General features: G+C 64.0%; 1 protein-coding gene across 3 annotated transcripts in view; it reads right to left on the bottom strand.

Annotated features, from left to right (window-relative positions):
- Positions 1 to 19,017, bottom strand: part of CXXC5 (CXXC finger protein 5) — a 31,208-nt gene extending 12,191 nt beyond the window's left edge. Inside the window, exon 1 of one of the 3 annotated variants that reach the window (XM_062002419.1) lies at positions 18,961 to 19,017. The gene's annotated coding sequence lies outside the window, so the exon portion shown is untranslated. Of the gene's footprint in view, positions 1 to 852; positions 981 to 18,752; positions 18,778 to 18,960 lie in introns of those variants that run through there. The other 2 variants (XM_062002423.1, XM_062002420.1) reach the window with 2 other exon arrangements.
- Between the last annotated feature and the right edge of the window lie 4,024 nt (positions 19,018 to 23,041).

Here is a 23,041-nt window from a genome sequence, read left to right as displayed (position 1 = left end):
GCATGCCCGGGCTACCGAGGAGCTGACCATGGCAGAGAGGACAAGGATGTCCCTGGGGACAATACCGCCTCCAGCACGTCCTTCAGCGTGCCCCCAGAGCCCCGGTGACGGTGGCGCCGGCACAGCCGGAGCCAGTGCCAGGGGGTCTGCCCCACACCCAGGGCCGCGAGACGTGGCCGCGTCCTGCCTCCTGGGGTGGTGGTTACGGATTAAGGAGTCTTAAATGTCAGACGCCCAGGCGCTCCCTGGAAATCCACTTATCTGCGCTGCCACTCGGAGCGGCCAGAGCCGGGCGGCTACGGAGATAACACGATTGGAAGCGTCCACCCGAGCGCTGCGGGTGCCCTGCGGACAGCGCCGGCCGCCTCCTCCCCTCCTCCGCCCACCCAGCTGCTGCCCACAGAGCCTGGTGACGGCTCAGCCTCGGGGCTGCACCCACCTGCACGACCTCCCCCCTTCCCCACCGTGGCGGGGACGAGGGAGGCTTGGCAGCCTCACCTCCCCGGCGCTCATCCATCCCCCAGCCCCGTGCCAAAGCTGCACCAATTCGCTGCCCAAATCCTAAAACGACTGTAACTAAAACCTACCAGATTGAGCCTCGGGAAAGGGCCCCCCCCCCTCCTCCCCACACCACCCCCCTCCCGCTTCTCCCCCCTCCAAATGGGATTGAACAGATCTGCGCTCGCACGAGCCCAGCTCGCAGCCAAGCAGCATCTGACATTCACGCGCCGTGGCACGGCTCTGCCGCTCGCCCACTCCCCCCGGCTTGGCATCGCCTCGCCAACGCTGTCCCCCGGAGACACCGCTCCCAGCCCGGCACAACCCCCAGCCTGCTGCAAACCCCACACACACCCTCCTGGAAGGACCCCAGCTCTGTGGGTCAGCTACTCCTCTGTGCCCCCTCCACCGAGGGAGGTGCCCAAGGTGACCTGGGGGCCGTGCTGTCGGCTGCGCCGCAGGGAGAGCGGCACCCAGCCCGCCCGGCCGAGCAAAGGCGTGGGAATCGCTCCGGTTAACAGATGGGGAGATTACAGACCCAGTGACTTGGGGTCTGACCGATAAGCAGGTCACGCAGGCAGCGCCCAGCAGGCGCCCAGCTCCCGGGGCTTCGTTACAAACCATAGCAAAAAGTTGTGGGCACAGCCACGTGGGAATATTTGATGGCACAGTGGAGGCCCAAATCCATCAGGGCCCCTCTCAAGAGCAGCCCCACTCCAGCAAGATGCCTTTGTGTTCCTGGCTCTCTCAGGGCCTCATCCCTCCACATCCCACCAGGCAGCTGAGCACAAACCAGGGGCTGCTTGGGGCCCCGGCAGAGCCAGTGGTGGCAAGTGCCGGCACATCTGCGCCAGCACACCCATGGCAGCGCCCACACTGCCAGCACCGGCACCCAGACACATGCCAGCAGCCAGGCACACACTCGAGAGCACCAGGACCAGCTCAGTCCATTTGAGCATTAATGGGTGATGGGGACCTTGTGATCCTTAGTGGCAGGATCTTCACTTCAAATCACAGAATCAGAATGGTTTGGGTTGTTAAAGTCCTTGAAGCTGCTGCAGTCCCAGCCCTGCCCTCACCCTGCCAAGCCCACCATGGCCCTCAGCACCTCAGCTCCACAGCCTTGGGGTCCCTCCAGGGCTGGGGACTCCCCCAGCTCCCTGGGCAGCCTGGCACAGGGGCTGACAACCCTCTCATGGAAACAGCCCTTCCTAAGGGTGCAGGGCAAGGCCAAGGCCTCGCTGCCTGCGCCCCACAGACCACGCAAGAGCCAGGAAGCAAGGCAGGAGCTGTGCAAGCAGGAGCACGGCAGCCAGCCCCCGCTGTGAGGGCTGAGAGGACATTGGCATCTGAGGAGCATGCCTACCCCAACACCCAAGGCACCCCGGAGGGCTGCACCAGCAGATCAGGGGTGCCTACGCCCCCCCGAGCCCCCCGGGAAGGCGGCAGCACCATGGGGAAGGGGACAGGGTCCCCGTGGCAGCTCCTGACAGATGTCCGAGAGCACGGCGTGTAATCCCGCCTTCCTCTGGGAGGATTCGGGTCGCCCTGGCCCTGGCCGGGGGTTTATCCATTGTCTGGATCTGCCGGCGGTTGTTATTTTTGGTCAGCGCTGCGTTTTGCTTGGCCTCACTGGCAGGAGGGAAACAGGAGGAAGAAGAGAAAGGGGAGGAAGGCTGCTTGGTGAAGGGAAGAAGACCAGCTCAGCTGTGGGAGGGGGTAGTGGGGCACCCCACAGCCCTCAGGGAGTCCAGGGCAGTCTCCTCCCAGCCTCAGTGAGCACAGTCAAAACTCGCAGCAGCGATGAGGCCGCCCAGCCCGGGTGCCTGGGGTGAGCTGCTCCCAGAATTAAGCCCAGTGCACCAGAGAGGCTCGAGAGGTTTCAGAGAGCAGCACTCTCCCACACAGGCAGCAGCCAGGGTCATCTCCAGCAGGGAAGGAAGCACAGGGGAGCTCCGGCAGGGCCGTGCCCGCAGACCTCAGCCCCATGCAGGCGGCAGAGCTCAGGAAGGCAGAGCTGCCGGGGAGAAGGCACACAGCCGTGCCCCAGGAGTTGGTGCTTGTCCCTGCCTACCCGGCAGCGACATGGGCACATCCCTGCTCGCCAGCCCTCCCTGCCTCGCCTCGCCGCCCGCTCCGCCTGGCAAGCACCGAGACAATGACAAGCTGCTGCCCGCTCGGTGGGCTGCGCTCCCACCAGAGATGGAGGGGCACAAACCGCCTCTCCCCAGCCCTCCCCAACGCTTGTCACTCAACCAAACCCCGTGGCCTTTAAGCTGCCAAGGTACCAGAGCTGCTCCGGAAACAGAGTTCGTTCGGCTCCTGCCCTGGAGCAAGGAATCTGAAACACTGCCACTGGAAACGAAACACAGCATCCGTCATCTTACTTGCCAGGAATATATCCAGCCCCCAAAAAAAGAAATACTGCCTGCTAAAGAGCCAGCAACAAAAGCCCACGTTTCACTGGTGAAGCAGAGCCCGGCGTCGGGCATCTCCACCCGGGGCCAGATGCTCTGCTCGACTCAAAACCACCCAAAGTAAAACGAGCAGTGGAGTCGGGTCAGGGCCAGAGGAGCCGGGAGGAGGGTGAGGGGTCAGAGAGCTGGTGGGGACCCACAGCCCCGGCCTGGGACGCTGCAGGGCTGGGGACAAAGGAGGTAGGTGGCTGCAGAGGGCTGGAGAGGACGAGAGCCAAATGGGCATGGCCTAGCCTGGCCAGCCCCGCTGCCCTCAGGAAGGTGCCCTGCCTGTGCCCAGGCAGTCCAGGCAGCCCACAGCCCTTGCCTGTGGCATCCTCAGGAGCAGCAGCAGGAGGAGTAGGAGCAGGGGCAGAGGCAGAAGCAGGGGCAGGGGCAGGAGCACAAGCATGAGCAGGAGCAGGGGCGGGGTAGGGGCAGGAGCAGGGCAGGGACAGGAGCAGCAGCAGAAGCAGGAGCAGGGACAGGGGTAGGAGCAGGAGCAGGGGCAGGAGCAGGAGCAGCAGCAGAAGCAGGAGCAGGGACAGGGGTAGGAGCAGGAGCAGGGGCAGGGGCAGGAGCAGGAGCAGCAGCAGAAGAAGCAGCAGGAGCAGGAGCAGGGGTAGGGGCAGGAGCAGGGGTAGAGGCAGGAGCAGGAGCAGGATCAGCAGCAGGATCAGCAGCAGGAGCAGGGGCAGGGGCAGGGGCAGGGGCAGGAGCGGCACGTTCCCAGGCGGCCCAGCCCCCAGCCCAGCCACGCCAACCCAAATATCTGCCAGAGGCGCTCCCCTCCATGGGAACGGCCACTCCACACCAAGTTCACATGCCCCAGCAATGCCTGATTAAACTCCCGAACTCCCAGGGAATACCCCTGAGGCTGTCTGAAGATAAGCCAGGAGCAAGGCTGCTCTCGGAAACTGGGAAGGAGCAATCACTTCTTTCCCTTTCAAACCCAGAGCAGCGACGAGCACACCCCCTGTGCCCTCCCTCACGCTCGCTGCCCTGTGCCCCTCGAGCCCCCATCATTCTGGTTCCCCCAGAGAACATCCCAGACACTGGTTCCACTGGTTCTCAGGTCTCCTGTGCCCTTCTCCTCCCCTTTGGCTTTTCGTGGCAGGTAGCTGTAGCACCAGACCCCGATCTCAAGCCATCTGCACGCTCAAGGCTGCTCAGAGAACCCAGGTGCAGTGCCCAGGGCGAACAGGAGCACCCCAGGACACGGAGGAAGGAGCTGGTGCTCCCTCCTTTCATACCTGTGCACCACATCCTGGGACTCAGCCAGCCCTGGCATGGGGGCAAGGGTGCCGTGGTGAGATGCCACAGCCCTGTCTCCAATGGCAACCTACTGTGGTGTCTCAAGCTAGAAATTCTCCCTTCAGTCATGACCACAGCTGAGGAGACCAGCACCAAATCCACACCATGTCTGAGGCCAGAGGAGCAGAGGTGCTGCACCTACCCACACCAAGCTCTCCTCCCGAGGAGGTGCCTACGAGATCCCTTGGTTATTGACCGCATGACTCAGCCCAGCCCCTGTCTCCAGATGTGTCCTCCAGCTGCAGACATCTCCCTGAGATGGGAGCAACGGGGCCTCCAGAGCACAAGGCACCAACCCAAAGGGCTGACATCACCACCGCCTGCTCCCACCTTCCACGACAGACATCCTCCTCCATCTGCTGCTTTCCCCAGCCTGCTCCATCTCCACTTCCCCACACTGGCACTACCACACCAAGGAGTCCTGCCCTTGGTGACATGCTCCATCGCTGATGAGCCTGACCAAGCCTGGGGAGTGAGCAGGGGCTGTGGAGGCAAGCTGGGCTTGGTCTGGCAGGCCATGGATCAGGTAGAAGGACACCCATCCCCACGACCAGGAGGAGCTGCTGGCATTTTAGTGACTGTCAGGACACTTTCCTTGGTCTTGTGGCAGATCCAGATTCAGCCAATCCAAGGCCTGACCGAGGGCAGCGTGTGGGGAACGCTCCGCTCACAAAGCAAATCGAGTCCCATCCCAAGGCATTCACAAACACCCATCTTTGAGGGGTTGTTTTCCCTCCTTTGGTAGTTTCTGACACAACTGATGTGGGGCAAGTCCAGGTTAAGGGTAGAAAACCCTCCCCAGCCATTCCTGACCAGGTTCCCCTTGACCAGCCTGGTACACCCCTGATGGACTCATGTGCCCTTCCTGCACCTTCCTCACACAGCACCTGAAGCTGAACCACAGCATCCAGAGAGGGAAGCTCCTCCTCTGAGGATTTTGCAGGGAAAGAAGCATTTTTTTTACCTTGATGATGCATTTCAACAATGTTATCAAAGCCAAACCCGGTGCTAGGGTGCTCCCAGGGCTGCAGACAGTGAGGGGGCATTGGGATTTCTGGGGGATGGCTGCGGATGTCCTCATGCCCCACCACCGCTCTGGCTCAAGGGGTTTAAGCTGAACTAGTGCAAGTCCCTGCTGCAGACCCCCAAGGCGTAAGGCTCCCTGAGCTCTTAATGGGCTTATGGAGCTGCTAGGGCCAGAGCAGCTCTGGGCCCAGGGGCTGAGGGGGCTTAAAGGCACAGCCAGCCCACCACAGCATCGCCCAGGGCCGTGCTGAGCCCATGCAGCAGGGCTCAGACCCTCCCGTGGATTGGGGCTGGGGGCGAGAGGAGCCCGTGGCAGGCAGCAGGGTCACACAGCCCACGCCACGCTGGGTGCCAGCGCCTGCGTCTGAGCCCTCGGCTGGTGCAGAGGGGAAAAATGGCTTCTAAAAGAAGCCAAATAAAACCCCAAAAGCTTCTGTGATTTCCATATCAGCTGCTGTACACGCACAGGGCATGGAAAAGAATCCTCAGGAAATACACAGCAAGAGAAAGGCAAGGCCAGAGAAGGCTGAGCCGGCCGGACACAGCGCGCCAGGAGGGGCTGACAGAGCTGTTACGGTCTATTGGGCCAATAATCCACAAACTAAGATGGATTTATTGTACATGGCAGATCGTAACAGCTCCAAAGAAACCATCCCTGTGCCCCGGTGCTTCAAATTCACTTTCTGGGAGTGGGAAGGGGGGGAGAAAAAGGGCCAAAATATGGCTTTATGAGATAAGACGCGTGGTTGTACCATTCTGTGACAGACAGAAGCCTGTGCAAACACATAGATGGTTGGGTTTTTCCTTGATATATAAATAAACAGAATACCTCCCCTTGTGAGGCAGCAGCACCCGGCTCAGAGCTGCCGCCCCGGCACCCGCCTCGCCTCCGCCTCCCTCAGCAAGGTGCGTCTGCAGGCACGCTGCTTCCGCCCCAGTGTGGACGCCCAAACACAGAGGGAGAGGGGAAGTACATAGATTAAAGCCCCTTTGAGCCCCTGCACCCTCCTGGCTTGCTGGGGTGGGTGGGTTTGGTCCCCCCTCTTTGGAAGATGTCAGAGAGAAGAGTGGGCTCTCCCCACTGGCACCACGCTGGGATGGGCAGCCCGGGATGGGGGCTGTCTGAAAAACAGCCAAGGGCAGGGCTGGTGCTGCCCTGTGCAGCTTTGTTCCTGGGCAGAGAAGAGCTGCTGCAGCACACACAGGGAGCAGGGCCAGCAGCAGGACCAGCCCAAGCCCGGCAGTCGCTGCAGCATCTGTGGCTGTGAGGCCATAGCGGACCCGGCGGGAGCTGAGCGGGAGCTGAGCTACAGACAGGGATCAGAGGGGCTCAGCCAAGGGCTTTAGCAGTGGCTGGGGGCCAGGCTCCCCCTCACTGGGGGCTGTGTGCCCAGGATGCTCGTGGGGAACCCAAGGGTGCACATGGGAGTGATCCCAAGGGGGTGCCTAAGGAGGCACCAGCCCTGCAGCCCCCCAGCACCAAGCCTGGACAATGTACCCTGCCAGCACCCACCAGACCATGGCTGCATCCCAAACCCAAGCCTCAGGGAGTGGTGAGCAGCAGGCGACTATGAGAGCAGCTTTGGGCAGTGCTAAGAGACCCGGAGCGATGTCCATGGGCAGGGATGGGCACAGGAGGGGGGCTTGCATGGGGGGCCCCGGGTCCAGCCCCCCCGGCGAGGCGGGTGGCTGCGGGAGGCGACTGCAGGGACTGGCCGGGTGGCTCCAGGGAGGGAGCAGAGCCGAGTAATTAGAGCAGGAGGCTGTGAGTCAGCAAACGATGCGTAACCTCAGCCAGGCTGACAATGAGGCAAAAGATGGCAGTTTCGACCGAGAGCACCCGCTGAAAGGGCACGTTTAGATATGCAAGAAGCAGCAACCCCCAGCAGCTGCAGGGCTGGGCAAACCCCACAAACCCGGCTGTTCCTCGGTGCCCAAACCGCTGCCACGGATCCAACGCCCTTCCCCAAAACCACTGCAAACGCAGACACGGCCACTAGCAGCCCCAACCCCACAGGGGATGGCCTTCAGAAACACAGTGCCGCCGGGAGGAAGGTGCTGGGCAGCCCCTCCTGCAGAAGCCTGGGCTGTGGGGAGCAGGACATGGCCCTGCTCACAGCTGACCTTGCTCCGGGTGCCCTGGAGAGCAGAGCAGCCGGCAGCAGCGACACTCCTGCCACACTGGGATGGATATTAAGGATGAGGTTTGGCTTGGAAGCAAACCCCAGCTCCAGCCACAGGCTCACTCCCTTCATTTTGGGGGTTGGATCAGGGCTGCAGGCAGGTAGGGCCCCCTGCACAGCAGCCCTCGGTGAGGAGAGTTTAATTAACCCCGGAGAGCAATCGTTAAACAGCCGGTGCAGAGAATCGATGCGGAAGGGGCAGCTCAGCTCAGCTCAGCTCGCTGCCCAGGGACCATCTGCTCTGGGGAGCAATGGCAGTTCCTCCCAGCCCCACAGCCCCGGTCTGCCAGGAACTCACTGCCCTGGGGGCTCGAGCCCAAGCTGCCCAGGGGATGGGGCTGCCCAGGGGGGATGGGGCTGCCCAGGGGGGTCCCTCCGCCCTCGCCTCGACCTCCCCTTCCAGTAAAGCCTCAGCACCACGTGATTTCCGAGGAATTGCAGCCCCCCCCCGCCCCCAAGCACAAAGCCTGGCCACAGGCCCTCCACAGCATCCCTCCAGAGCAAGGGATGTGGCTGAAGGAGCTGGGCAGGGATGTGGCCAAGCAGCCTTCTCCTCGCCTCCACAGCTATTTTCACCCATGAGATGAGTTTGGGGCAGTCTCAGCCTGGAGGGCACAGCAGGGTTGTGTCCTTTGGAGCAGCCTCCCAGCATGGCCCAGGCTGCACTTTACCACCCCGTCTGCCCTGCCTGCCTGGCAAAGATGCCCTGGGAGAGCAGCCAGACCCTTGCAGGGAGATGGCAGCCAAGGAGACTCCCAGCAGGGCTGTGATGCTGGAGGGAAACTGAGGCAGGGAAGGGCAGGACGTGCCTAGGCTCGCGGCCCCAGATTTGTGTCCTCACACCCAGGCACCCTGGGGTGAGGGGCACAGAGGGGCACTGGAACAAAAGGGGTTTTGCTACTTACAGCAAACAAGTCGTTGGTGCCACACAGTGCCTGCCTGGCCGCCAGCACTCACCCTTCAGGGCAGCCTGGGCCCCCTCTAGGGCCAAATTTCTCCCTAATTGTTGTTATTTCCACGTGATTGATAAACAGTGCAGGATGCCCAGGGGCAGTGGAACCGGGAGAGCCCGTTCCCCAGAGACACAGAGCTGCTCCCCCTCCAGGGCACCAAGTTTGGGATTGGTGCAAGGAGACTACTGACCCCATGGTCACCCCCCTGCAGAGCTAATTTTGGAGACAGCCAAGGATGCAGCAACAGCACTCCAGGGCAAAGCCAGCCCAGGGGGAAGAGCAGACCCTGGGGAAGGGGCTTGCACTGCTCTCCCCTCCCATGGCAGCAGCTCAGGGGGAAGGGGATGGTGCTCCCTGCACATGCCCCACACACCAGCACAGCGGCACGGCCACCAGCCCAAGGGCCTGCTCCAGGACAGTCCTGCTGGGTTTGGTTCCTGGCTGGTGGCAGCTGCTGGGACCACTGGGAGAGCAGTCTAGGGCTCCAGCATGGAGCTTGTAAGAATTCTTACAAGCTGGCTGAGCGAGGGCTTGCCAGCACAGCATACCACAGCCAAGCTCCTGGGGAACACACAGAGGATGCTCTTGGTACCCCAGCATGGCCCAGGACACCAGTCTGGGTAGGGATGCCCATGGCAGCCTGGCAGGAGAGCAGCCAGATCACCATGGGCAGAAGGCAGCGGGGGAGACCATGGAAGGGGTCAGCTGCACAAGGGAAACTGAGGCAGGGGAAACTGGAGGTAATGGGGAAGAGACCCAGAGACAGCTTTTCCTCCTGCCTAATGCTGCTGTAATTCTGATGCCACCAAGGAGAGGGCCCTGACAAAGCCAAGGAGCTTCATGCCTGAATATTCAGCCCCAGGTCCCCAGCTGATCCTGGAAGGAGGCTATGGGATGCCCAGGTGGGACAAAGACATGTCCCACAGATGCCTGGGGTCTGTTCCTGGCTGCCAGCGATGTCCCCCAGCCTCATGTCAGCCTCTGGGCTGAGCTGAAGCTGCCACTCAGCAGCCCAGGGCCAGTTATTTCCCACATTAGGCTGTGGTTCACCAAGGTGTCCCCCCTAAAAACCTCATCCCCATCACCCACTCGTTTGTGCTGCCAGCAGCAGCGCCAGCCACAGCCAGCCCAGACCCTTGGACTCCCAGCTCTGGACCCCCAGACACAGCCTCCCCCATCACGGCCACATCCCTCCCAGTCACCCCCAACCCAAGCGAGCTGCTGTGACTTCATCCCCTTCTAATCTGCCTTCTAATGCTGATGCACAGAGGGGGGGAAACACCTTTCTTCCTTTATGTTTTTGGGTGTTAATCTTTACCTGGGGTCATATTCACTAATCCTCTCACTAATCCCCCAAGCCTTGGCAGAGAAAGAAGCCTCATCCCCAGCCAGCCTCCCTGCCGAGGCTGCCCCAGGGCTGGGGGGCTGGGGGCACCCAGGGCCTCACTCAGCACCCTGGTGACACCAGCTCTGCCCACAGAGGTGCCCAACGCCTGTGGTTAAAGGCTTTATCATTGTCAGGGCCCAGGGGTGAGGGAGAGGAGGAGAGAGGCGCAGCAGGGCTGGGGAGGCCATGGGGACAAAGCCTGTGGGTCTGGCAGCAGGGCCCACCTCAAACATGGAGGAAATACTCCAGGAAAGGATAAGAAATCACCTCATAGAAAGGATTCAGTGGATTCACTGTGGATTTGCAACCTCAACAGTGCTGCTGCTCCTGCCTCAGTTTCCCTATGGGTACTGATGACAAGTCACCCCCTTCCCCTGGGGATTCTGATGACACAGGCTGCCCTTGGACTGCCTCCTGGTCACCATCACTGATGGAGGGATGCTTGGGCTCTGGTGGGGCTGGAGGTTTGCAGGTGTGGGGACCAGGCAGGGGGACAGAGGTCCTGGTAGATGGAGGGATACAGGGCTCTGAAGAAAGAGGAACAGGGCTCCCTGCAGAACAGGGACATCTGAAGACAGAGGGGAGAATGGGGCTTTGAAGATGGAGGACAGGAGTCCCTGCAAATGAAGGGGAGCAAGGGGATCTGCAGAAGGGGGAAAGGAGACTTGTGAGCTATTGCAAAGCCATGGAGCTGAGGTGCTGAGGGCCATGAGTTAGTGCTGGGCTGGGCAGGGTGAGGCCAGGGCTGGGACTGCAGCTGCTTCAAGGGCTTTAACAGCTGAAACGATTCTGTGATTCTCTGAAGGGGCACAAGAGTCCCTGCAGCTCTGCCCTTCTCTGCCCACCCTGCCCCTGTGCCACGGCCGTGCTGGGGCTGCCCCCGCCTCGGCACAGCAGCGGTGCCTGGGGGTCTGTACAGCACAGCCCCCTCAGCTGCCACGCTCAGCCACGGCAACACCTCCCCAGAACAGCCTGGAATCTGTGAGCTGTCCTCATACATTAGCACACAAGGGCCTGGTGCCCAGCTCCCAGCCCTGCCAGGGCTGTGCCACAGCGGCCGCTCCCCGGAGATGCCAGCGCTGGGCCCAGCTGTCTCCACGGGCAGCCTGAGCCACCCTCAGCATCCTCAGCTTCCACATTCACCCTTCTCCTCCCCACCCCGCCTCAGCTCTAAATGGCTCCTTTGGCAGAGCAGGGAGATGCTGCTGCCGTGGCAGGGGCCACTGGGGACACCAACAACGGAGGGTCCATGGGCAGAAGCTGCGGACAGTGGCCTCTTCCAGTGGGCACCCCTGTGCCGATCCGCTGACACACAGCAGGCACGGCTGGACACGGATGGAGGGGCAGACAGGCAGGATGCTCTGCTCACTGTCCCAGGGGGTGGTCAGGCAGAGGCACAGGACCCCGAGGTGGGTGCCACAGCACCCTGACAGGCACAGCACCACGAGGATCACCCTGGAGAGCCATCCTGAGACAGGTCACCGTGCCCTCGGGGAGCACCCCTTCCCTGGGACCACACAAACCCAGGGTGGTGGTGCTGGAAGGGCCCTGCAGAGCTGCTCCAGCCCAACCCCCTGCTACAGCAGGTTCCCTTCGCTCAGGGGGCACAGGAACGTGTCCAGGAGGGTTTGGGAACCTCCAGGATCCCTGGGTCCCCCCTCCCTACCCCGGAGCCACACCGTGCCTCCTGTCCAGCTCTGCTCCCTACACTGGGGGCTTCCCAGCGGGGCCAGCACCCACTATCTCACATCCCCCACCCCAGTGCCTTCCAGACAGCTCCCAGCACAACCCCCAAGGCCAGGCACACTGCAGGAGGCTGTGGGCAGAGGGTACACCCCACTCCCCAGCACTGGCGCTCACCCACCGACACTCTCCAGCTGGGAGCCAAGGGCCACCCAGGGCCGCCAGCACGGGCAAGGCTGAGCTGCCAAGGGCCACAGCCATGGCACAGCCCGGCAGGACGGGCTGGGCTGGCACAGGGCAGCGGGGTGCCCGCGGCAGCCGGCGGGGAGAGCAGCGTGAAGGAACGCGGCCGCCCCTCTGCGCTCTGTCCGGAGCCAGCTAACGAGGCCATATTTGAAATGCTTCGCATACCTCCGGTCATCAGATTAGGGAGATGCAGAAGGTAAAGCAGAGGGCAAGAGCTGCCCCGGCAGCCACCCTCAGCCACCCGCTCCGCAGGCTGCGGCAGCCACAGGACAAGCCCCCGGCCGGCAGCGGGTGCAGGGACAGAGAGCACCCTGGGAGTGATGGGGGCTGGGATCCACCTCCTCTGGGGTCACCACCCCTGCGATCCACCTCCCCAAAGGTGGGGAAGGACAACCCAGCTCAGCACGCAGAGCCCTGCTGCCATGTCAGCCACCAGCCAGTCCCACTCCCCTCCTGATCCTGCTGAACAACCTTTCAACATCTAAAGGGGGGTTAAAAGGAAAGTCAGAGGGAGAGTTCTTAGCAGGGCCTGTTGTGACAGGACAAGGGGCAACAGTTTTACACTGTCAAAGGGCAGGGTTGGGTTGGACATAAGGAAAACATGTTGTATGATGAGGTGATGAGGTCCTGGCACAGGCTGCCCATGGAAGCTGTGGCTGCCCCAGCCCTGGCAGTGTCCAAGGGCAGGTTGGATGGGTATTGCAGCAACCTGCTCTAGTGAAAGATATCCCTAGATATTCTAGGGGGGTTTGGACCAGATATCTTTGAAGGTCCCTTCCAGTGCAAACCATGAAAGGAGATGAGAACCCACACATCCACGAGGCTCATTTGCCCTCCCTGCAAATACCTGTCACTCCTCAGCAATGGGATGTTTGAGGGAAAGACCCAGGACTCAGACCCAGACCCCAAACTGAGGAAAGAAAGAGGCACATCCCAGATAAAAGAAGCAGAAGCAATAACCCCAGAACCCCTGGGGACACCAAGAGATTACCTGAGTGCAAGCAAATGGAGCTGCACTGCTCATCTGGGCACAGCCAGAGACTCTCCTAAGGAAGACCGTGGGACATGGATACTGCCCTGATATCCCCATGAGGAGCTGGAACAGGGGTATGAGCTCAAGGCAGGTTTGCAAAGGCAAAAATGAAACATCCACGAAAGCGCAGCCACAGATGAGGGCAGGGCTGTCCCCAGGGGCAGGCAGAGACCAGAGACAGCAGCACCAGAGGATGCTGGAGGGGAACATGCCCCATCTCATCACACCAGAGCACAAATCCAACTCTCTTTTGAGCTTGGGCCATCCCCAGGAAGCTCAGCAAGTGCTGAGCAAACATATGCCAGGGTCAGCTGGGGTCTGGAACCCACAGGAGTCGCCCAGAAGCATGTCGCATCCCAGGAGGCCAGGACAGCACTGTCCCCCAGCCCTGCCACCGCCCAGAGTCCAGTGCCACACAGGTGACAATCAGTCCCACCTCAGGAGCGAGCCAGAGCTGACAGGATACGCCCCAGGCCATGGTACAGGTCCCTCCATCACCCTGTGTCCCTGCTGATGGAGTGTATCGCAGCGCTGACATGGGGCAGAGACCTCAGGCCTCCTCCACTTCCCACCGCCCTGAGCTGGCAGAGTGGAGCTGGAAAAGCACATCCTGCGTGGAAAATCACAACATGGCCCTTCCTTTGTCCCCAGCTGCAGGGTGGAGGCCAGCACACACCTTCCCTAGCCTGGGCCACCACACCGACAGCATCGCTCCAGGGAGGCGGCGGGTCCTCACCCTCTCAGCACAAAGGGTGCCTGAGCTCAGCTGATGGAAGATGCTTTGGCACGAGCGATGCTGTTCAAGAACAGGGACACAGGGCCAGCCCCACAAACCTCCCAGCAAGCCCAGAGCCTGGGAGCCAAGCCCTCAGGAGACGGATGCGGCAGGGATGCTCCTCAAGTCCATCTTCCCTGACGTAACGACGGGTGGAACCCAGAGAGAAGGAGGCAGCCTCCCCAGAACCTCCTGCCCTTAAAAATCCTTTTATTCCTATAATAAGAGCCTGCCACCCACATGCAGCAGGGGCTGTCAGCTCAGAATGCCAATACCCTCCACCTGCTCACCAGCCACAGGAAACGAGGAGCCAGGATGAACCCACCCCAGGGACACTACTGGTGCAGCCCCCAGCCCCTTGCAGCCCCCAGGGACAGACTGCTGGGCAGGGGCAGTACGTGCTCCGGCGGCACCGAGTTGCTGGGGCACCAGAAAGCCTCTTTCTGCTGGTCTTCAGGTGCCTGAGGGCCAGGGGCCAAGATAAAACGTGCACTTTGGACTCTCCCAGAGGCGATGGGACCCACGGGTTAACCTCAGCCACTCACTGGGGCCAGGCCATCCCACTGCCCAGCTCTCCCAACAGCTCACTCAGGCCTCCAGCACTACAAGCAGACCCATCCTCATGCCCTGGGGCTCTCCCAGGGGTTCCCCAGGATGGGGAGTCACAGCCTCCCGCCAGGACACATCTCTGGTGAAGGCCAAGGCTGCTGCTGGCCAGACCCTGCCCCGCTCCCAAGGCAGAGCCACTCCTGAGCAGCAGCAAACCCACACATTTCCTTCCCACTGGCCTGGGATTTCCCAGACGGTTCCTCCTTGAGGGAACTCCTCCTCCAGCCACCCCTTTGCTCCAACAACTCTCCCTCCTGCCCGTCCTATGCCACTACCTCCCTTCTTTGAATCACAGCTTGGAGTTGGAAGAGGCCTCCAAACACCATTCAGACCAACTCCCCACCTTTCCACCAGACCAGGTTGGTCACAGTCCCACACACCTGCCCTTGAACACTTCCAGGGATAGGGCAGCCACAGCTTCTGTGGGCAGCCTGTGCCAGTGTCTCACCATCCTCATCATAAAACATTTCTGTCCTATGTCCAACCTAAATCTACCCTCTTGCAGGTTAAAGCCGTTGGTCCTGTCCTGTCATGACTGCTCCTGGTAAAAAGTCTCTCTCCTTCTTTCCCAGAGGCCCCTTTGTACACTAAAAGGCCTCAGTATGGTCTCCCCCAAGCCTTTTCCTCTCTAGGCTGGACATCCCCACCTCCCTCAGCCTCCCCCCATCAGAGCTGTCCCAGCCCTCAGACGATTACAGTGGCCTCCTTTGGCCCTGCTCTCACAGGTCCATGTCTGTCTTGTACTGGGGACCCCCAAGCTGGATGCTGCGCCCCGGGGGGGAGGTCTCAGGGGGCCAGTCCCCTCCCTCATCCCACTGCCCAGGAGGCACTGGGCTCTCTGGGCTGGGAGCACATGATGCCATTCAAGTCCCATCCATCACTCACCAGTACCCCCTCTGCACAGGGCTGCTCCCAGACCACTCATCCCTGGTCTGTGCTGGGGCTGGGGGCTGTCACCCCCAAGGTGCAGGACCTTGATGCAGTTGACCCTTCACTGCTCCTCTTGGCCCATTGCCTGCCTGGCAGGAAAACAGCCAATCCCACATACCAGCTCCTACCAGCAGCTCCATCCCATCCCATCCCATCCCATCCCATCCCATCCCATCGGCCCCACCAAGGCATGGGGCCACTGTCTCCCCAGGACAGTGGTTCTTGCTCCCCTCCCCAGCCTGGCTGGGCTTTGAGACCTCCCTTCAACTGGAGAGACCCAGTCGGGTGAGCCCCTCATAACCTCCCTGTCCTGAGTAGTGAGACAACTGGGGGTCCCCCTGGGACAGAGGGGTCTCTGCAAGACCCCCCACGCTCCCAGGAGTCAAAGTCGAGTCAGGGGAAAAGGAGAGGAAAAGAAAAAAACACCCAACCCTTTTGAGTGCAATATTTTAGTTGAGCAACAGAGCATGAGTAAAGGAGGGAGCTCTTCGTGGTCTGGTGAGTTTAAGCTATGAGCTGAAAGTTTAACTATTAATACACTTAATCAAGAGGTTGTTCCTATGGCTGGGGTTTGGGAAAACAACCACACCAGTGGGGTGAGGAGAGTGAGGAGAGTCAGGGCAGTAGCAGCACCCACAGCCTCCTCCCCAAGCACGGCCCTGCGGGGGCAGAGCAGGCGGAGGGATGGAGGAGCCGGAGCTGCAGGAGCCAGGCTCAGCTCCAGGCTCGGCTGAGCAGCAAGTGGGGGAATGCCTGGAGGATGCTGCCTGCCAGGGCCCTGCACCCCGGGTCCAGTCCCTCTCCCAACCCCTGCTGCAGAAGAGGGGGCAATCCTGGGGAGAGGACATCACCCCAAGTCCTGCTGCATCCCCGGGCAAGCAGCACCCACCTGCACAGCCCTGGGGGTGCCAGCGCAAGAGGGACCCCCCAGGGTGAGGGGTTCCCAAAACATCCCCCCTACTCCCGTGCCCCCACGCCATGTGCCTCCCTGCCCCTCGCCTTTGCCGAGGAGGAGGAGGGAGCTGCTGGAGCTGGGGGCCAAGCCCCGCGCGGGAGGCGCAGGCAGGCGCCTGGCAGCGACGGCCGCCCGCAGCTCCGCCACCAAATCCATGTCAAGGACAACTCGGCCGCCTCCTGCCTTCTTCCAAGCGAGCCGAGGGGGGACCGGGGGAGGGGGGGGGGAAAGCGCGGTGCCGGGCACCGACACTCCCCCGAGCCCCTGCCTGCAATCGGGCAGAACCCCCTCCCTGCCCACGAGGCCACCAAATCCCCGGCCGGCGCCGGCGGGCCGCGGCGGGGGGCCGGGACGAACTTCTGAGCCGCCACGGCGGGTCCTTTGTTACTTTGCTTTTGTTGTCACACGCCGGCGCGTCCCCATCCCCATCGTCCCGTCATCGTGTGTCCCCCTCACCCCCTCCCCACCGCACACATACACGCATGCGGCCCACCCCCGCCCCCCCTCCCCACCGGCCCCGGGGTCAGGGCGCGACATCTGCCAGCTCGCAGCCGGGCGGCACCGTCGAGGCGACGCCGGTACCGCCACGCCTGGGGGGCCACGCAGGGGCTGGAGCCGCTGCATCACGCGTGCTGACACCTCTCTCGGGTTCGAGGCTCGGCACACGTGACGCCGCGACCGATTTGAATCCGATGCGGTGGCAGGAGCCGGCGGCAGCGCCGTGGAGGCAAGAGCCGGCGGCCCCCCGCGCTCGGGCACCGCTCTGCAAAGCCGCTCCGGATGCAAACGTTAAGGAGAGACGGACGGACTGACGGACAGAGAAGGGTTTCCATGCCTACGAGCGCTCCCGCTGAGCGGTAGCTTTTGAGGGGGGGGGTCACCACCTCGCACCCCCCCGCCTCCGACCTCCCCGGGTCTCGACCCCGCTGCCCTGCCGGGGATGGGGATCGGCTCAGCCCCCCGGGGAGCAGCGAGGGCCGGCGAGCGGGGTGAGCCCCCCCCCCAATCCCTCCGCAGCCCCAGGTGCGGCCCCGCCGCCGGGCGAGGGGGGCTGGGGGCGGGGGGGCTGGAAAACGGACAAAGCGGCACAAAGGGGCTGCTGACACAGCAAGGGCCCGTTTCCAGAGAAACAAAACTTCCGCCGGCTTCAGCCCCGCGCCCCAGGTAGCCGCGGCTTGTGCATCGCCCCCCCCCACCCCCCGCCCCAAATCCTGCCTCAAAATCCTCATAACCGTAACACATCAGCTGCACCCCCCTCCCCAATCCATCTCCCCCCCCCCGCTCCTCCCTCGGCGGGGTCGCTGGCAGGGAGCGGGGGTAAAGGTTGGCCGGCCGGGGTCAGGGGCGTCGGGGCGGCGCACACATGTGATCCGTTATCGCAGGATGTGTGCGCAGCTTTGTTTATGCGTGGGACGCGGAGCGGGGCGGGCGGCGGCGCTCGGCCCCCCCTCCATCCCCATCCCACCACTCCCCCCCTCCTTTCTCTCCCCAATCAATCATCCCACCAAAGAATAAACCGACCCAAAGCAAACCCGGACCCGCGAGAAGGACAACGCCGGCTGCGGGATGCGGTGGAAAAAATATACTGATGATCAAAATAAAATAAGAGGGGAAAAAAAACCCCAAGCCGCGATTCCGCGGAGTTTGGTGCCGTGATCGCAGGCTCGGGGCACGATTCGCAAACCCCACGAGGGTTTTGGGGCTGGCAGTCCCCACGCCGGGCGCGTCCAGGGGTTATTCCACGGCGGACATAGGGATCGGCTGGATCTCGGGGTGTCGGGGCGCGCGGAAGGGCGGGGGGGAACGGAAGGTTTGGGAATCCCATGTGAGGGCGAAGTGGAGGCGGCGCGGGGGGAAATTACTTCGGAAGGGGGTGGGGGGATAATAAAGTTGGGTTAGTTGTTGCACATGGCTGGGCGATGGCGAGCGGCGCCGCTCCCACGGCCAACCGGTGCCGGTCACTGGCGGAGGAGCCCAACTGCCGCGGGAGCCCGGCGCAGCCCCGGGGCGCAGGGGAGGCGAGAGCAGCCCCCGCGGGCGGCCCGAGCGCGGAGGGGCCGCTGCAAGCCCCAGGGTCGCATCCCGCGCTCCACCCTCCCACGCGGGATCCGCCGCGGGTGGCCGCGGCCGCGCCGCCCGGGGCCGCCGCCTCCCCCCGCACCGCCGCTCCCGCCGCCCCCCGGCCCCGCCGCCACCATTGTCACCCGGGAAACCACCGGGCGATGCCGCGGCGGCCGGGGCGGGGGGGCTGACGGGGGGGGGGGTGGGGGAAGAGTGGGGTACGACTCGTTCCCGTCCTCCCCCCCGCGCCGGTTCCCGGCGCATCCCCGCCGGGGTGCGGGGTACCGGGAAAAGGAGACGGCGGGGGTGGGGGTGCGTTCAGCCGCACGGAGAAAAACTTTGCTCGTTACCTCGCCGCCCCCCCTACCACCACCCCTCCCCCGGGGAGCGGCGGGGCCGCTCGGGCGGCGCGGCGGCAGCACCGGCCGGGCCCCGGCGCGGGCAGGCGGGCAGGCGGCCAGCTCCGCGCCCCGCCGCCGCGGGCAGCCCGGTAACGGCGCCGGGCGGAGCGGCGCGAACCGCCGCCGCCCCCCGCCAAACTTTTTCTTCTCCCCCCTCCCTTTTCTCCACCACCCTCCCCCCCCCCACACCAACCCCAACTCCACCGCCGCCCGCCCCAGCGGCCCCGGGGACCGGTACCTACCGGCGGTCCGGGAGCCGCCGCCGCGGGCAGCGCTACCGGGAGCGGCGCGGGCTGCCCGGGAGGGGAAGGCAGGAGGGATGAGGGGGGGGGGGGGGGAAGGGAAGGGGGGGGTCAGCACCTGCCCGGTGCCGGGCGGGGAGGGGGGGGGGGGGCCCGGGGCGAGGGGAGCCGAGGCGGGCACGGTGCCTCGCCGCCGCCGCACACCCACCTCCACATCGCCGCTCGCTCTGGGAGTGCTCAGCCCCCGAATCGCGCTGCACGGCGCTGCCGCTGCCCGCGGCTGACGGCAAAACCCGGACCGGACCCGGCCGGGCCGCCCGGCACGCCGCCCGCGCGCGCCCCCCGCCGCCCCGCGCGCGCGCCGCCCGACACAACCCCCCCCACCGTGCCCGCCCGCCCCCGCGCGGGGCACGGGAGCCTGCCCGCGGGTCCCGCCTGCCCCCCCACGGGTGGCATCCCGCCGTGACCCCCCCACGGCCCGTCCACTCCCAAGAGTGACATTGCCGAGTGCCCTCTCCCCAATCCCTCTCCCAGCCGCCCCCACGGGGGTCACCCCACTGTGCTTCCCCATCACCTCATGTCCCACTCGCCCCCACAGGATGCCACCACAGTGTGCGCTCCCCCATATCCCACCTGCCCCCACGAGTGTCAACCCACTGTGCCCCCCCAACCTGCATCCTAATGGGGTCCCTCCCTATCCCCCGTGGTTTGTCACCCCCTGTGTCCCCCTCTGCCCCGAGGGGTGATCCCCTCGCGTGTCCCCATGCGCCCCCGCCACGCAGCCTGTCCCCTATCCAGCCCCGGGAGTGCCACCCGGGGGCTTCCCCGGCCCCCACCCACCCCATGGAGCTTCACCTGGGCAGGTGGGTCCCTCCATGGGGTGACCCCAGAATGTTTCCCATCCCTTTGCGTCCCCCGTGGGATGCGTCTGGCAGCGGGAGCAATGGTCACCCCTGAGTTCGAGGGAGGGGCAGAGGGGGGGACCTCTGGGGTACAGAGCCCCCCTCATCCTGTTGCCGTACCGATGGAAGGGAGGGGGGCAGGAACCCCAACCACGGGGCCCCTGAGCCCGGGACCACGGCCATTGCCTGGAGGCACCCGGCAGGTCCCCCAAGCTGAAATCCCCCTGAATAAACAGCGGCTAATCGATGGCACCGGTGAGTCACTCGGAGGGAGGGGACAAATCCCCTCGAGGCTTCGCCCCCCCCTCCCCGTGCCCAGAAGGCGGCACACGGTTGGCCCAGAAGTTTCCTGCTCAACTTTTTGGCAGGATTTTTGGTTGCTGAGGTAGGGGGGTGGGGAGAGAATTGAGGGGTATCTGCCTTTGAGGAGTGGGTACTGAAAAACAACTTTAAGTTTTAGAACAAGTTGCTGAAGCCCCATACTCCCCGGCCGGGTGCAGCTTCCCAGGGACAAACAGCCCCCAAAAAACCCCAAACCGCCCCCCGCACACACCACCCCCCCCAATTCCCGCAGCCTTTTCGGTGCCAGCAAAATACCCAAAGGCTCCCGAAAGCAGAAACCCTGACAAAAATGAAACTGGGTTTGTGTTGCCGTTGAGGGTTTGGTGTTTTTTTTTCGCAGGAATGCGAAGTCGCCTCCCACCCCCTCCCGCCGCGGAGCCAAACAAAAACGCTGTGCCGGGGGGCGGGGGGGCGGCCGCGCCGCTCGGGTTTGATCCGCGACTCCTCCGTGATGCGCCTTTCGCCTGCTCAGCGAACGCGGGCACAGGGAGGATGCTCTGCCCTCCCCCACAGCCCCCTTGCGCCTGGCAGCGATAGGCGGGGGGAGGCGCAGCTCCCCAGTCCTCTCAGGGCACCCTTCATGCCCCCTCCCCAACTGCCATCACCAGCCCCTCAGCTTCTCTGCTCGCTCTCCCCCATTCAGCCTCTCGCCTCCCCCCGCGGAAAAATATCCTGGTGCCAGGCGCGGGGTGAGGGTGGCACCGCTGACGTGGGAGAGGGGACAACATGCCACCAGCACTGTGCCACAGCCCGGCCGTGGTGACGCCAGCAATGCCACCGGCGCAGGGCACCTCCTCACCCAGGTGGGCTTCACCCAGGGACCTTTGTTTACTCTTTTCCTGCTGTTTTTAAGGCCCCTGGTGTGCCCCGAGCCCCTGATGCCACCTGGAGCTGCAGAGTGCTGGCAGCCTCAGGCCCATAGCCAGGGTGACTGGAGTTTGCCACCCACCGACAGCCAGCCCCTGGCTGCAGCAGGATTTCACTGCTCAGTGCTAGAGCAAAACTCAACAACAAAAAGTGTCTTTACTGAGGGCTGAGGCCCCACGAGAGAGGGGAAACTGAGGCACAGAGCCAGGCAGGGACCTGGCCGCAGCCCTGCACTCATCGCCATCCCCAGGCAGTACCCACTGCCCAGCAGCACTGCCCCATTCCCCCCAAACTGGCCCATCCCACAGCACAGGGACAAGGGCCTCTGAACCTGGGGGCTGGGAGGGGATGGAGGGATGCAAGGAGGTGTGAGGGATGCAGGGACAGAGGATGGGGGGGCCAGGGGTGGAGGATGACAGGGAGGGGATTAGAAGCTGAGACAGGTAGGGATGGAGGTCGAGGGGGACAAGGATGGAGGGACAAGGTTGGAAGATGATGGGGCCAGGGATGGAACGAGAGGGGGACAGAGGGTGAGAATAGATAGGAGAGGGACAGAAAGGGGGGCACGACAGAGGGCAAAGTAGATGGGGGATGGAGGCACAGGGGGCAGGGACAGTGGCAAGGGGACAGCATGGAAAGCCCATCATCAAACGGCAGCGCTGCCTCTGGTCTCTGCCTGCCAGAAACTGTGCCAAACTCTTGCCCGCCATGCCAGGCACAAGGCTCCACAGCGTGGGTGTGGATCCAGCACCTCTGCTCAGCACCAGGCAGAGGCACGGCCCGGGGAATAACCAGGGGGGGACAGGGGAGGTGGAGGTGACGCCGGGCAGCCTGACCCTGCAGTGGTGAGGGGGGGTCACACAGGTCCGGACCCCTCCAGCCGGCAGCGGGGCATGACAGGACAGCAGCTGGAGGGCTGCCAAGGCTGCGTGAGCGGGAGACGTGTCCCGGCAGCCTCCGGAGCGCAAACACGCTCCAAAATACCCACCCCCAGCCCCCCCTGCCCGGCCGCTGACATCCAAGTGGGTTACAGAGCTGGCACTCGCTCGTCACCTCCTCCGCGCCGGGTGCGAAGCGTCTTCTGGTGGAGGGGACCCAAATCCGGCCAGATGCAGCTCCGGGAGCCCCAGCCCTCAGTGACACCCTGATTGTGGGGAGGGGGCTGGATTCCTTCAGCTGCCAGGAGGGGCTGACGTGGTGGGACCCAGCACCAGGCAGCTGGACGGGTTCCTCAGGATGCTGCGCCCAGAAACCCAAGTTGGGCTCAGGCTGGCACAGCCCCTGTATTGTTTGTAGAACCCAGTTTGCTGCCCTTGGCCCCGAGGCTGCAGCCAAGCAGAGCTGCAGCAGGCAGCTGAACCCTGAGGGTACCCGCCGTGCCTGGGGTCGGGGTGACCCACCGTCACGCTGCCATGGGCTGCCCCGGGGACATGGTGCCGTGCCGGTGCCCGGCCAAGCCCGGGGGACACAGCACCCTGTCACCCCCGCTCAGGGAGCAGCAGGGGTCCCCCCCTTCCCGCTGCAGAAGCCCCGAGTGCCGGGACGGGGGTGCCGCGGGCGGCACGTCCCCGGCCGCCGCCCCGCTGCCCGTTAATTGAGGCTGTGTCTGCGTTAATTTTTAACCCCAGCTGTCTCGCACATGGCGGGCTGTGGCCGCGCTGCCTCACGCTGGCCCCGCTTCCCGGGGCCGTGCCGCGGCGGATCCGAGGCGCAGGCACTGGCCACCCCTTCCTGGAAAAGGCAGCGGGGGGGACGCGGGTCCCCGCAGCGTTGTCCTTCTCCTCGTGGGAGCCCACCGGCGCGGATCCCTGGGGTCTCGGGGAGGGGGATGTGGGTGCGGGGCTGGCGTGTGGCACCGGCCTCTGCAGCTGCGGGGGCGGGTGACACGGTCCGGGCTGTCCCCCCGGCTCCTCTGCAAACGGCAGCAGCCGCTGCCCGGGAATGTCCTGGCAGGAGGGACCCGGGCCTCAAAGCAAACAGACGCTGCGCCGGCGGCTGGGAGAAGGGCAGGAAGCCGCTTTCCCTCTGCCCTCTCCCACCCCGGTGTGACGGAGCGAGGGGGGAGCGCGGCGCGGATTGCCGCGAGCATCCCCCCGCCCACGGCACTGCGGGGAGGGGAGACCCCCCCCTCTCCAAACCAGCGCTTCCCCTGGGGCTCGGAGCTGCCCGCGAGGTGCC

Source organism: Colius striatus, chromosome 9, assembly GCF_028858725.1.
Source record: "Colius striatus isolate bColStr4 chromosome 9, bColStr4.1.hap1, whole genome shotgun sequence".
NCBI classification, from domain to species: Eukaryota; Metazoa; Chordata; class Aves; order Coliiformes; family Coliidae; genus Colius; species Colius striatus.
This window is presented reverse-complemented; position numbering and strand designations above follow the sequence as displayed.